This window comes from Spermophilus citellus (genome assembly GCF_964194105.1).
Source record: "Spermophilus citellus genome assembly, chromosome: 7".
NCBI classification, from domain to species: Eukaryota; Metazoa; Chordata; class Mammalia; order Rodentia; family Sciuridae; genus Spermophilus; species Spermophilus citellus.
The window spans coordinates 62,154,003-62,168,660 of NC_138188.1; the positions used below are offsets into that span (position 1 = coordinate 62,154,003).

The window sequence follows — 14,658 nt, forward strand, 5'->3', positions numbered from 1 at the left end:
TTAAAACAATAGCAACAAACAAACAAACAAAAAGCCTAGCAGTACATTAAGGAAAAAAAAAAGTTTAAAAATGTTGCAGTACTCTTTTATTCCCTCCCATCAAAAACCAGCAAAAATAAAGTGCAGCACCCATAAAAGTGTCAAAACAAAAAATACTCAAATTCTTCCTCTCATAACATAACAAAATATCACTTAGCCTCAGCAGTCTTAACCAAATTGTACAGTGTTCATCATTTGGGGTTCATCATCTTCTTTATGTAACACTGAGTTTAAACTGCAAAGAGCTACATTGATAAAGTACTGAAGAAAATTTGGATTCTGTGATCAGGATTCTAATAAACCTATAGATCCAACATCAGAATGGGGAACATGATTCTGAACTGTCCTAGGTTGAAAACTTTCTAATTAAGAATAAAGAGTTACTCTTGACTGGAAAGCTTCAAGTTCATTTTTGAATACTTCAAAATAATCTTCTTCCTCTGCTTTGGCTTTCTGGAAAAATAACGAAAATACCTCCTTGAATCCACATTACAGTTTTTGGGCATTTCAATAATAAATTGCATTACAACAGCTTGATGTGCTATTTGTTCCATTAACGCCCCTTTCTGCTCAGCTTCTAGGTGAAAACACCATAAAATAAGATATTTAGCAGTTTCTTTAGGTACAAGGTACAGTCAGAGAAAAACCTCTATTATCCCATCAACTCAACATAACAAAATATCTGATTTTTTGTTAATATTTCTGCATAAATGATTTTATCTTCATCTTCTATTTATTTTATCTTGATTAATAAAAGTGTTATTAAAAACATACTTGCTGGGGCTGGGGTTGTGGCTCAGTGGTAGAGTGCATGCCTAGCACACGTGAGGCACTGGGTTCAATCCTCAGCACCACATAGAAGTAAAATAAAGATATTGTGTCCACCTACAACTAAAAAATAAATATTAAAAAAAAGAAAGAAAGAAAAAAACATACTTGCTAATGGCATCCATGTTCCACAGACACAGCCTCTCTCTGTGTATTAAAGCGTCCTCTGTCGCCATTCTCCTCCTTGCCTCAATTCTGATACTGCTCTCTGTGCTTTGTCATGTTCCTGATCCAAGGACTCAAAAGTTTTATAGTGCAAAATACCAAGTTTTTGATGAGCTGATTCCATTTGTACAATACAGAGCTTTTCACAAACTTTGCTTTTGGCAAACCAACACAATCCCATGGCTACACAACTGGGCGCCACCACCAGGCAGCGGTGGGCAGCAGGGAGAAAGAGGCGCCCAAGTCCCTCTCTTCTTCAGCTTCACCCTCCGCCCGAGGGAGGCCCCCAGGGAGGTTCGAGGGTTCCAGCAGCAGCCACCGTTTTTCCGTGTCCTACTGGCCCCAGCTCTTCAACTGCCAATGCTTAACTGACTGGAACTTGCGCCGCTGATCCAGCTGCCCCAGCGTGCCAGGGCCATACCCAAAATGCCTCTCTGTTTTTGTCAACTGTGATAAGTATGTAATTATGAATTTTATTATATTTCTTAAAGATTTAGCTTTTATCTTCATTTATTTTATCTACTTTTCCCTGTATTTCTGCTCTTATCTCTATTTTGTTGCAACTTTTAAATCAGTTTTCAATTTGTATTCCATATTCATTTACCTCCTGAATATAAAGAAAATTTTAAAACACCTAAAATTATGTTAATTTTAGAATGAGTTTACATTGCTTTTGTCCACATATGTACACTTCTCTCATTCTCTGTTTTTCTGTCTCTCACACACAAACCTTCTTAAATAAGGGTTAATTTTTTTTCTTATTCAGTGTTTTACTCCCCACAGATAATATAGATTTTTGTCTTTATTTCTACTTGATTTTTTTTTTCAAATGTAAGCTTTTAGACTGAAGGTGAAAATCTTTTAGCCAAAATAATGGTGTTCAAAACTAATATTTATTTAATATGAATATTTGTATTTACCTATGAGAAGTGTAATTCACTATTTCATTCTGTTGAACTGTCTATATTATTCTTTAGTCAACAACACTGGTTCATAATAAACAGGTAATAATATAATTTTTATTATTTTAAACTGATATTACTCCAATGTACCAGTCAAGATTTTTATTAATATATTTACTTCTTTTGACTTTCCTGTGAATTTAATATTCATCTTCTCACCTTTCCAATCTCAAGATATACTGCTGAGAATTTTATTCTCAGAATTAGATACTGAATTTATAAAAATACATATAAAGTGTTTCTGAAATAGTATTAGTAAGACTACCTGTAAATGATTGTTTATTTTGGTGCTTTATATATTTCTGTGATAAATAAATGAGGAAATAATACATCTTAGATAATAACTCAAGAAAAAAATGGAAGAGGCAATGACTACAAAAAAAATGCTGCTTTGTGTGTCATGTATTTCTGTAGTTTTTGAAGATTTATAAAGACACACAATACAAACATCTCAACTCCAGAGAGTCAAGCCCAAAAAAATGATTAATATGCTTTTCTTCATCCAGGATTCTTTTTCTCATAATGCATCTTAATAATGTCATAATCTTTCTTTTGTTTACTAGCAAATTTATTCTATTATCTATTTTAAAAAAGCAAATCTATAACCCAAATTAGGACGAGTAGTTGAAATATAAACTGTGAAATATTTTACATTCACATTTTTTTTAATCCCATTTTGCTTTTCTTCTCAGCTAAGATTACAGAAAGTGGAATGATTATATAAAATGCAGGGACTATCATAACACCTGAATATTTAAAACTGACTTTCAACAATCATTTAAATTGAAGGTACATTTGGAATATTTAATTTGAATTAGATATGTTCATATAAAAGTTTAAACATCAATTTACCTGAGAAACATATTGGTATTTTTGCCTCGAAAGTAGTTTTGTATCATTTGCTAAAAACTTGAATAAGCTTTAGTGAGAATCAGCTGTGCGTTTTGCAACTGTCCTAAATAGAGAGTAAGTTAAAATTTCTTTTACTGCATTTTAAGTGCTATGCAACCTGTATGACCACAAAATTTATTGTTCATACCTCATTTTTTCTGAGAACGAATTAATGTTAACCAGAAAGCATTCTGAGGCAATAAAAATAAAATTTCAATTCTTCCAGGAAGACTAATGTTTTGAGTTTGCCATTGTTGTGAATTGAATGTTTTTAGCTATCGAAAATTCATGTATTTAACTCCTAACCCCCAATGTGGTGGTATTAGGCAGAAGGGTCTGTAGGAGGTGATTAGGTAATGAGAGTGGAGCCCACATGAACAGGATTACTGTCCCTATAAGAGTAGGAAGAGCTTTCTTCCTGTTTGCTTTTAGTCATGGGAGGAAACAAAACATCAACCATATGCACACCTGCAAAGAATCTTTCACCAGACTCAGCTCTGCTGGAGCCTGGGGCTTAGACTATCAGGCTCCATATTATTAGAAATCTTTTTGTGTATCTAAGCTATCTAGTCATGATTTTGATTTTGATTTGGCATCCTGTAGGCTTCTTGAATTTGGATTTTCAATTCATTCTTCATGTTTGGAAAGTTTTCTGATATTATTTCATTGAATAGAATGTTCATTCCTTTGGTTTGGTCCTCTCTGCCTTTCTCTATCCCAATAACTCTTAAATTTTGTCTTTTTATGCTATCCCATATTTCTTGAATGTTCTCCTTGTGGTTTCTTATCATTTTCACTGTGGGTCTTTGTTCGTTTCAAGATGATATATTTTATCTTCATTCTCTGAAGTCCTATCTTCTATGTGGTCTACTCTGTTGGTGATGCTTTCATTTGAGTTTTTAATTTGGTTTATTATTTCTTTCATTCCAAGGATTTCTGTTTTGTATTTTTTTAGAACCTCTATCTCCCTGTTGAGGTGATCTTTTGCTTCTTGGATTTGTTTATGAAGCTCATTGTCAAAGTGATCTTTCACTGCCTGTATTTGTTCTCATATATCTTCTTTGAGATCCCAGAACAGTTTGACCCTGTGTATCCTAAAATCTTTCTCTGTAATTTTTTCTGCTATAGCTGCAAATGCTTCTAATGATAGGTTGTCTTGATTTGTTTGTGGTGCTTTCTTCCTTTGTCTTTTCATGTTGCTCACAAGTCTTCCTTTCCAGCTCTGCGGATCTGGTGTGTCATTGTTTTTACCCTATAGATTTGTAGTTCTCTTGTAGGGTTCTAAGATCTCTCCTCTGTGGGGAAGGACACAGATACCAATATCAACAGTATATAACCTATGAACAAATTATTGTTTTTAAGACATTTACAGTATTCTGGTATAGCAGTCAAAAAAATAGCAAATTAATGATCCCTAATTTCTTTTTTGTCTTATATTTAATGATTAAACATAAATTTTGTCACATGCCTATATTTATAGCAGAACAATTTACAATAGCCAGGTTAAGAAATGAGCTGAGGTATATGTCAACAGGTGAACATGATAAAGAAAATTTGATATTTATACACAATGAATTTTATTCAGCCACAAAGTAGAGAAAAAAATGTTTCACTTGCAGGTACATGGATGGAACTAGAGAACATCATGTTAAGCAAGATAAACTAAAATCAGAAAATCAAGTGTCTTTTTTTCTCTCATATAGGGAAGCTAGAGAAAAAAAATTATAAAAAGAGAGGATCTCATGAAAATAGAAGGGAGACCACTATGGTAGAGGAAGAGGAATAGGAGGAGGAAACAGGGTAGAGAAAGGAGATGTATTAGAGAATGAAATTGCTTAAATTATGTGCATGTATGGATATGCCACAATATAATCTACTATTCTATATAATTACTATGCACAAATAATTTTTTTAAAGAGAGAGTGAGAGAGGAGAGAGAGAGAGAGAGAGAGAGAGAATTTTTTTAATATTTATTTTTTAGTTCTTGGCGGACACAACATCTTTGTTGGTATGTGGTGCTGAGGATCGAACCCGGGTCGCACGCATGCCAGGCAAGCGCGCTACCACTCGAGCCACATCCCCAGCCCACACAAATAATTTTTTAAAAGATCAGTATATTGACTTGCTGTTAAATTTACTTCCCTTCCCTCTTTTTCTGACTTCCTCTTTGCTTTGTATCTTCTATAATTTCCTAAGTGAAATTATATTTATTAAATATGGATAGTGTTCTTTCTGATAGTTGTTTATTATTATGATGATGATGATTATTATATTTTTCCATTTAACCTCCCTCAGCCTTTAGCAATACCAGAACTTTATAAAATATTTAATATGTATTGAATGAATATTTAAAGTTTTTACATTTAAAATCAGTGCCTCAAAATACAAATTGACTTTATTATCTTTATCTATTTTCTATTAATGCACATTATTTGCATATCAAAATAATTGAAGCACAGTTTAGTTAATTGCATCAATAAACTCCTAAGATACATCCAGGGAAAAGATGAAGGAGTAGGAATGTTGAGATTCACTTAATGTGTGGTACAGTACAAAATTTACTAGTTTAAATGTTTTGCCTTTTACAATCATTTGCATTATTAATTTTCATTTGATACATCTATATCTGATTAATTTACTCACATAAGTTTAAGATAGTAAATAACATCAACCACAAAGATTTAGAGTCAATTTGATAAGACTATAAAATTCAGTCATAAGAATATTTTCCTTCTTAATCACACTTAATTTTTCATACCACCATTCTAGCCTACATTTTCATGAGATTTATGGTTTGTTTCCCAAAATTAGAAACCATATGTTATAAAACAAGATATCTACCAAAGCAAGAAGTGAAAACTTTTTAGCCAAAAACCACTGCAATCCTGTGACATCTTTGGAGCATATGAGTGGCATGTTCATTCCAATTTTTTTTAGGCAGTTTTATACCACTTTATTTATTTTTTTATTGGTTGTTCACAACATTACAAAGCTCTTGACATATCACATTTCATACATTAGCTTGAAGTGGGTTATGAACTCCCAATTTTACCCCAAATGCAGATTGCAGAATCACGTCGGTTACACATCCACAATTTTACATAATGCCCTATTAGTAATGCCCTATTAATAATGCCCTATTAGTAATTGTTGTATTCTACCTTTCCTATCCCCTACACATCTGATTGGAAAAGACATACACAGGCTGAAGGTGAAAGGATGGGAAAGGATGGGAAAAAATATACCATGCACACGGTCCTCGTAAGCAAGCAGGGGTGGCCATCCTCATATCAAATAAAATCAACTTCAAGACTAAGTTAATCAAAAGGGATAAGGAAGGACATTATATACTGTTAAAAGGAACCATTCACCAACAAGACATAACAATTATCAATATTTATGCACCAAATAATGGTGCTGCGACATTCATAAAACAAATTCTCCTCAAGTTCAAGAATCAAATAGACCACAACACAATAATTATGGGTGACTTCAACACACCTCTCTCACCATTGGACAGAGCCTCCAAACAAAAGTTGAATAAAGAAACTATAGAACTCAATACCACAATCAATAACCTAGACTTAACTGACATATATAGAATATATCATCCATCATCAAATGGATATACTTTTTTCTCAGCAGCACATGGATCCTTCTCAAAAATAGACCATATATTATGCCATAGGGCAACCCTCAGTAAATATAAAGGGGTGGAGATAATACCATGCATTTTATCTGATCATAATGGAATAAAACTGGAAATCAATGATAAAAGAAGGAAGGAAAAATACTACATCACATAGAAAATGCACAATATATTATGAATGATCAATGGGTAACAGAAGACATAAAGGAGGAAATCAAAAAACTCTTAGAGATAAATGAAAATACAGACACAACATATCGGAATCTATGGGACAAAATGAAAGCTGTTTTAAGAGGGAAATTCATCACCTGGTGGTCATTCCTCAAAAAAAGAAAAAACCAACAAATAAATGAGCTCACACTTTATCTCAAAGCCCTAGAAAAGGAAGAGCAAAACAACAGCAAATGTAGCAGAAGGCAAGAAATAATTAAAATCAGAGGGGAAATCAATGAAATTTAAACAAAAGAAACTATTGAAAAAATTAACAAAACTAAAAGTTGGTTCTTTGAAAAATAAATAAGATTGACAGACCTTTAGCCATGCTAACGAAGAGGAGAGAGAACTCAAATTACTAACATACGGGATGAAAAAGGCAGTATCACAACAGATGCTACAGAAATACAGAAGACAATTAGAAATTATTTTGAAAACCTATATTCCAATAAAATAGAAGATAGTGAAGACATCGATAAATTTCTTAAGTCATATGATTTGCCCAGACTGAGTCAGGAGGATACACAGAATTTGAACAGACCAATATCAATGGATGAAATTGAAGAAGCAATCAAAAGACTACCAACTAAGAAATGCCCAGGACCAGATGGGTATACAGCAGAGTTTTACAAAACCTTTAAAGAAGAATTAATACCAATACTTTTCAAGTTATTTCAGGAAATAGAAAAAGAAGGAGCTCTTCCAAATTCATTCTATGAGGCCAACATCACCCTGATTCCGAAACCAGACAAAGACACCTCAAAGAAAGAAAACTACAGACCAATATCTCTAATGAACCTAGATGCAAAAATCCTCAATAAAATTCTGGCGAATTGAATACAAAAACACATCAAAAAAATTGTGCACCATGATCAAGTAGGATTCATCCCTGGGATGCAAGCATGGTTCAATATATGGAAATCAATAAATGTTATTCACCACATCAATAGACTTAAAGATAAGAACCATATGATCATCTCGATAGACGCAGAGAAAGCATTCGACAAAGTACAGCATCCCTTTATGTTCAAAACATTAGGAAAACTAGAGATAACAGGAACTTACCTTGACATTGTAAAAGCTATCTATGCTAAGCCTCAGGCTAGCATCATTCTGAATGGACAAAAGTTGAAGGCATTCCCTCTAAAATCTGGAACAAGATAGGGATGCCCTCTCTCACCACTTCTATTTAATTTAGTCCTTGAAATACTAGCCAGAGCAATTAGACAGACAAAAGAAATTAAAGGCATAAAAATAGGAAAAGAAGAACTTAAATTATCACTATTTGCAGACGACATGATTCTATACCTAGAAGACCCAAAAGGGTCTACAAAGAAACTACTAGAACTAATAAATGAATTCAGCAAAGTGGCAGGATATAAAATCAACACGCATAAATCAAAGGCATTTCTATATATCATCAACAAACTTCTGAAACGGAAATGAGGAAAAACACTCCATTCACAATATCCTCAAAAAAAAAAATAAAATACTTGGGAATCATTCCAATTTTAAAGAGCACTTCTAACTGGAATTGAAATGTTGATGGAAATGAAGTAAGACAGGACCAGGAAATAAGAAAGCTGACTGGAGTTTTCTAGGAAAAATTGGGATGAGCCAAGTCAGAATGATGACACTAGGGATACAAGGGGGGATATTTAATATTACAAGTGGTAATATTGACGGCATTTTCCCATTAACTATATGATCGGAATATAAGAATAACAAAAACTGGTCCCTAGATCTCTGGCTTGGGAATCTAACATCTGGATCCATTTGTAAAATAAGTACTGTATGAGGTGAATTCACTTTTGGAGTATCTGGGTTTATTTTCCACCCTTTCTCATCATTAATTCATAATAATTTATTTTGGAAGCAGGTTCAGTCCTATAAATGGAAGGGAAAATAAAATATGTTGCCCTTTTATATGTGTTGCTCTCTTTTTAATAGCAGTGATAGAATGAATATCAATAAAGCAAAGAATAGATTGTGAATTATAGTAAATGCTACTTTAAAAGAACAGATAAATCTTTTGAAAATTCAGTTCAGAAAAGTGGCTCTTTATGGTAAAATGTTGTGAACTTATTTTGTTAGTGGCCAGGTTGTAAAAGTATGAGGCTAAAAAACAGAAGCAAATGTATTATGTGGGTACTTCTGTATCAATTGAAGGTAAAAAAATTACAGACATTTTATTGTTGAAATCCCAAAGCATAGTAGTATTAGTTATTATGGGCTGTGATAAAAATCACCATCTACTGGGTGATTTAAATGATAGAAATGTATTTTCTGACAATTCTGGGGGATGGAAGCCTGAGAAGTAGGTACTGGCAGGTTAGGTTTCTCCTGAGACCTTGCCTTGGCTTACAGATGGCTTCTTTGTCTCTGCGTCTTCACATGACTTTTCCTCTGTCTGCAGACACCTTAGATGTCTCTTCTAGTTCTTACAAGGTCACACATCCTATTGAATGAGAATCCCACCCTTATAACCTTATTAAAAAGGGCCTGATCTCCAAATACATTCACATTGGGGTTTCAGGATTTCAACAAATGAATTTGGGGGGACTCCAATTCAGTGCATAATAACATTACCAGGAATTGAATAAATATTTGCAATACAGTTCTACTAGTAAGAACAGGAACACTTTTGAGGGGATTACAGTTCTGCTCAATTAGGATTCAAAGACTGTTTTTCCTGTATCAAGATCAATTGCAAAAGTTCAGCTGTTAATATTCATATGTGATGAGATTTTGTGTTTCATCTTTAAAAATATCTTTTCACAGAGATATGTTGTACATGTAATAATCAAAACACTAAATTATTACTGTTCAGTGAGATTTGTAAGGCAGGCAGGCAGGCACAGAGACAGAACAGAACATGGTGCTTCTCTCAAGCAATTTTCCTCCTGTCTTATTGCAAGCACCATTGAATTTGCATTGTTAGAACCATAAGCAGAATAATGAAAAGTGAATACATTATCAAATATAATTAAATTCTTACAAGTTAAATTGATGCCCTGACTCCAAATGTATCATAAGTATAAATTAAAGTAGGCAATATGCAATAAAATTGATTAGAGGTAGAATGTGAATTAATATAAAGATACATTTCTATTCAGATTCCAAATGTATCTCTATATATTGTTTCTGCTAAGCTATCATCCCAAAGAATATGCCTGATTAAATGAATTTTTAAAGGAACTTCATTTCTTTTTATACTATTACCTTTCAATCTCATTCTTTAAAAATATCTAACTTATTTTTATTCTTATTCCATTTTTTAAAGTCTATATTTGTTTTACTTGTGTACAACCAGAAACATGAAAAATTGTGCTTTATATTTGTAATATGAATTGAATAGCATGCTGCTGTCATACATAACACATTAAAATAAATAAATAAATCCATATTAGATAAAATTTTTTATCCAGCATTTATTTGGTTTTTATAACTTCGGCAGACAGAAATTAAAAAATTATGTAAACTATCATCATAAGTACATTTGAGATTGGGATGATAAAGAAATGCAAGAAAATAATGTAGCTAAATAGTCCATGAACTAATAATTTATCCTTGAGATATATAAAATGAAAATCCATGAAGAAAGAAAAGCATAGAAAACTTGCTACCTTAGGAAACATACACAACACAGTTATTTTTTTTTTTGCTTTTAATCAACACAAATGCATTATGCTCTTAAAGTTGTAATGATTAATAACTCAAAACATGTCCAAATAAAAGTAAAAATATACGTAACTCAAGGATTTAAAATCAGCATACTACAGTGATACAACAACTTCATTGCTTATAGCATCTCAATTCTCAACAGCCAAGCTATGGAATCAACCTAGGTGCCTTTCAAGAAATGAATGGATGAATAAAATGTGATACACACACACACATACACACACACACACACAGTATAAAGTTAAGTAAAATTATGGCACTTGCCAGTAAAAAGTTGAACTGGAGAGCATCATGCTCAGTAAAATAAGCCAGCCCACAAAAACCAAAGGTCAAGTGTTCTCTTAATATTTAGGTGCTAACCCATAACACAGGAGGTTAGGGAGGGGAAGTATAGAAGATCACTGGATTAGACAAACGGGAATGAAAGGAAGAGAGGAGGGGGGACTTGGATAGGAAAGAGAGTAGAATGAATTGAACTTAACTTTCCTATGTTTATATATGAATACATGACCAGTGTAACTCCACATCATGTTCAATGACAAGATTGGGATCAAAATTGTAATTGATTGCAGATCATGTATGTATATAATGTGTCAAACCACACTCTAATGTCATGTGTATCTAAAGACAACAAATAAAAAAGGCCATGGTTTAACAAAATGTTTTTCTTTTACTAAATATTAAAGTGCCTATTAAACACATGTATGGCTAGGACTGTCTTTTTGACAAGATATTTTCTTGAAGATGTTTACACTAACTTCTTGAGGATAGGAGATATTAAATGAATCAACAATTACAATAGTGTGATATAAGAAAAGAGGAAGCTATAGGAGTAGGGCAAGGACGGGGGTCTCAGACATGATTGCAATAATGATATCAAAAATGGAGAATTTTTCTCATAGTGAAGGTGGAATGAGCTAAATCTTAATATACAAGTAAGAATTATTCAGATAGAAAAAGAGAAGGTAAGATGTTCCTAGCAAAGTAAACTGCATGTGAGAGTCTACTAAGGAGAGATAGAACATGCTAATTGTTGTTTTTCAACCATTATTACACTCAGTAACTTTAAAACCATGAAGTAGATGAGCTTCCAGAGAGTAAACTAAGAACAACTGAATAGAATGACATTGTGGCAACTGGGAAATAAACACTGGCTGGAAAAATCAACTGGAAACATGATGAGAGTAATGTTGTGCCATATTTGCTTGACCACATGGCAATATTTCTGAGTTGTAATGCCAGAGCCATGCAAAACTTTGGCAAATAGAATAAATTGTGGCCCTTTAAAACCAGTTTATATGATTTATACAAGCCCTTGATGCACCCAAATGAGTGGCCTCTATTTACACCTTCTCCCTGTTAGTTCAACTGCATTCACTTATGTCTTACCCCACTTCACCAAACTACGTTATAAGGGAAAAATTATAATTTCCAGGTGTGTGTATACTATATACTTAGTTCATATCAAGTCCTAGTCTCATCTATGTGATATTTTGTATTCATTAAGGAGATAAGAAATGGCTGTGTGTTTATCTCTCATCTGTCAATGTTAGATTTCAGCATTCCCAATGCACCATTATTTACAACATTGTTCGGAGAAATAAATGGTGAATTGTCTTTAAATATATTTTACAGGTGATTATTTGTGTGCAACAGAAGTGAGAGTGACTAACCACAAAGATGGCTCTGATTTCTTAGTTCTCTTGCATTTTGAGAACATATATATATTCTCATTAAGAAATGAATTATGTTTCTCTATTCACACTGTGGAGAGCCTGTGTGCCTTAAATTAATAAGAATAACAACAACAACAAAAAAACTGCACAGAGATGAGTAGTATATTTGTTCTGAACTTAGACCTTAAGAGAAATTGTTAACTTCTGCTCGGGAGAAGCAAACTTCTGCTAGAGACAGAGCACCCTTCTTTAGAAAGTCTGATTTGTCATAGGTGAAGCCATAGACACAATCCAATACCAACCTTCCTGCCAGGTCACTTCAGAAACGTGACCCAGCATGAAGTTTCACAGTGTTTCAGAAGCAATACTTAACACATGGTGCATTTTATATATATATATATATATAAATGTGAAGAGTCATGCTTCAATGTAGTTTTTACCTTAGCTTTCTTCATCCTTGCTGAGGTGAACTTGCCAAACTTTCTATTAAACTTGAGTTTACATAATTGCAAAGTGGAAAGTAGGTTTAATTAAACTTTAGAGTAAGTACAATTAAATATTTGCTGAAAATGGAATGGTTCTAAGTTTGGTATTATCAGTGTTAGAAATACCTATATTTCTTTCTATTTTCTGTTAAGATGTAATAATCTTTCCCAGTTTCAAAAAAAAGTTCACATAAAATTAGAAACACGTTAAACTGCAGAGGTAGTATGTGTCTCTGACTTTGTATCTGGTTTGGATAGAACACACATATCAAGAGTGTATAAAAAAAAAAAACAGGTCTAGAAATAGATTGAGAGAGCAAGGAAAGTTGTGATTTTTACTTTTTTTTTCTTGGTTAGTGGTGCTGGGTAAAAGTTTTCATGCGTCATTTGAACTTCCCATTGGGTCTAAAGGAAGAATCACTCAGGCTCACTGTATTCAGCTGTGCAGATGTAGAGCAGAAGAGCAATAGTGAGATGTCAGATGTGGAAGTTGTAAGCAAATGTAAAAATGATGTGAATCTGTATTACAATTTGACACTGAGGTTTTTAAGTGAAGACTAAAACATGTCATGTTTTATTTAATTGAATTTAAACATTTTCAAGTAAATTGTTAGGTGCTTGATGAGGCCCGTAGCCTGATGTCAACATGTAGGCAAGAGTTCCCTGAGTGCCTTCCTAAGAGCCTAGCACCCTGTATTCTAAGAATTAAAATAAGTGCCTAAATAAGTACCTATGATACTGGAACTCTGCACCTATTATAACAAGACCTCATCAGGACACTTCTGTCCTTTTCAGAATTCCAAGTATTATTGATAGTGAGTTGGGCATGTACTTCTTCCCCGAAATGGTTTCTGTGAGGCAAGAGATACCTAGAAGTTTTTTTGTTTTGTTTTGTTTTTAATTCCAAACAGGGCAACCTTGGTAAGAATTACATGGTTTTTGCAATTGGTTGATGGAATACACAGTAAAAGGGAGAGGTAAAATTTAAAAACAGCAGTGAACATTAGCCAATCACACGCTGTCAGCTAGTCGAGCTATTTCCATGTAAGCAAGCACTGAGCTGTAAGCAGTTGAGCCCTTTCTGACCACACCTCACTTATTTCCTGTCTATAAATACTCTGCCCACCTGGAAAATGAAGCTTTCTAAACCTCTTGTGATTCAGTGTGCTGCTTGATTCATGAACCATTCTTTGCTTGATTAAACTGCTTAATTTCTCAATTTTTTTTTAAAAAAAGATCATATGCAGGAAAACTATAGTTAGAAGAGGTGCTTATTACAAGATAAGCTTAATTTTTGAACAGATATGTATGGTTAACCTGATTTAAACATTAAACAGTATACCCATGTACTAAAACCCCTCATTATCCTATTAATATATGTATAATTATTATGTTTTGTGTACCAGTTTAAAGTAAATTCAATTCAATGAAAACATATGAAGAAACAATAACAAAATTAATGCATATCTAATTATTTCTACTTAAAATAATGGCTATTAGGTGTATGTGACAAAAGAAGTAAGAGACAGATAAAGGCTAAAAGTACCCATAAAGGACAGATGGGACAAATAGTATACTGATAATTGTCGGAATCAATGACATAACACACAGACATAAAATATGGGAGAGAGTTTATACAGAAAGTAGGAATCATTGAAATGAAAACTGCTTTCTACAGATTTGTTGAAAATTCATTACTCATAATTGTTTTATACCATGATTAAACATATTTGTTTCTCACAGAAATGAAATACAAGCTCACCAAGAAGTTAACAGCCCTAACTTATTTTCTTTCAAAAATTTATAATATAGAGAGATTATATAAACTAACATAATACATAAGAGATTGAATAACTAAGAATTTTACAAAGGTTACATTTTTACTTCTCACACAACAAGATTATTACAAGGTTGATTTTATAATTGAGGAAAATTTTATACAGTTGAATGTCCAGATCATAAGTGTAAAACATATAAACCAAAGTATAGAATATTTAATATATCTATAAATACAGATCGTGACCTTTGGTGACCTGCAGGGCCTTTAGTTCAGAAGCTGGGGATCT

General features: G+C 33.0%; 1 pseudogene across 1 annotated transcript; it reads right to left on the reverse strand.

Annotated features, from left to right (window-relative positions):
- Window positions 1-324: 324 nt before the first annotated feature.
- LOC308653295 (hsp90 co-chaperone Cdc37-like 1) lies at window positions 325-12,562 on the reverse strand (annotated as a pseudogene). The gene is made up of 3 exons: window positions 12,548-12,562; window positions 976-1,365; window positions 325-816 (listed from the first exon to the last, which is right to left on the reverse strand). The product of its transcript is annotated as a hsp90 co-chaperone Cdc37-like 1 (transcript).
- Between the last annotated feature and the right edge of the window lie 2,096 nt (window positions 12,563-14,658).